Raw genomic sequence first — 1,864 nt, 5'->3', positions numbered from 1 at the left:
GCCTAGTCAAGCTCGTCCATAAAAATAGGCTTTTGAAGTTTGTCATTTCAATTTCTCACTAAGTAAAATGGATCATTTTCAAGGTCCAACGCCTTAAAATGATCACCTCTTAAGTAAAAAAGAATCACTTGATAAGAAAGAACTACGTAGGTCTGATTTCCTCATCGCAAATTGAGGAATACGTAGGAGTAAAGGGAAACACCCTTGTCGACCACAAAAAAGGAAAAATATAAAAGGGTATAAAGGATCTAAGGACATAAGAGGGAACGTAAAAATCAAAGTCATGTTTGCACATTCGATTAAAGGCTGCCGTCCCTTGGGACGGACGTGTGGGGTGCTAATACCTTCCTCGTGCGGAAATACAACTCCCGAACCTTTCACTTAAAAGTTCGTAGATCGCGTCTTTTCTGGTTTTTCCGACGTTTTCCTCAAATAAACGTTGGTGGCGACTCCGCGCCTATTCCTTTCGTGGAACACGCATCCCGCGAGTCTCGCGTCGCCCTCCCGCCGAAGGGTAGGTTGCGACAAATACCTCTATGGATTTTTCTACCATGTTAGAAAAGATGGCATTCGTACACCTTTGGAACGTGGTTGGTGCATTGCAAAGTCCAAAGGGCATTTTGATGTAAGCTTCATTGGAGCTTGTAGGCCTAGGATCTTCTTCATCAATGGATTCCTATGCTTCTTGAAAGATGAATGGCAGTGGAATGGAGAAGGAAGAGAGAGGAGATGCCACTTCAACGAGAAGATGAGTTTAGAAGAAGCTCACCACCATAGGAGGCCATGGATAATAGCTTGGAGGAAGAAGGAGATGAATGAAGGGAGAGGAAGAGAAGAGCACAAATTTTTGTGCTCTAAAAGAGCTCTGAAATCTAAAGTTTAATTTTCAAATGATCAAAGTTGGAAAAATGCACACACATAACCCCTATTTATAGCCTAAGTGTCACACAAAATTGGAGGGAAATCTAAATTTCTATTCAAATTTCACTTGAATTTGTGGAGCCAAATTTTGGAGCCAAAATTTCACTAATTATGATTAGTGAATTTCAGATATGGTTCAGCCCACTAATCCAAGATCAAGTCCAAGATTCTGCACTAAGTGATCTTAGGTGTCATGAGGCATGTAAAGCATGAAGGACATGCACAAAGCGTGACTATATAATGTGGCAATGGGGTGTAGCAAGCAAATGCTCACCTCCCCCTCTAAAATTTAATTGGATTGGGCTTCTCCCAATTCAATTAAATTTATTTCTCAACACACACATCAAATATTCACTTAATGCATGTGAAATTACAAAACCACCCCTAATACAAAAACTAGTCTAGGTGCCCTAAAATACAAGGGCTGGAAAATCCTACATTTCTAGGGTACCCTACCTACATTATGGAGCCCTAAATACAAGGCCCAAAATTAATGAAACCTTAATCTAATATGTACAAAGATAAGTGGGCTCATACTTAGCCCATGGGCCCGAAATCTACCCTAAGGCTCATGAGAATCCTTGGGCCTTCTCTTGCATCTTTGGCCCAATCTTCTTGGAGTCTTCTATCCAATTCCCTTGGGGGATAGGATTGCATCACATTCTCTGTCAGGCAAAGACTCCAAATGGGTAAGTGAAGGTTGTTTTCTCTTGATCCTTCGGATTAACAAGAATTTGATTATACCTCGAGTATCCATCTAGAAAGAAATAGAAGGCTTGGCTGCCTAACCACTCAAGCATTTGATCCATGAAGGGAAGAGGAAAGTGGTCTTTCTTTGTTGCCTTGTTGAGAAGGCGGTAATCGATACATATTCTTCAACTGGTCACAATCCTTGTGGGAATCAACTCATTCTTTTCATTTTTTTTATCAATGTTATTCCTCT

Source organism: Glycine max, chromosome 15, assembly GCF_000004515.6.
Source record: "Glycine max cultivar Williams 82 chromosome 15, Glycine_max_v4.0, whole genome shotgun sequence".
Lineage (NCBI taxonomy): Eukaryota > Viridiplantae > Streptophyta > Magnoliopsida > Fabales > Fabaceae > Glycine > Glycine max.
This window is presented reverse-complemented; position numbering follows the sequence as displayed.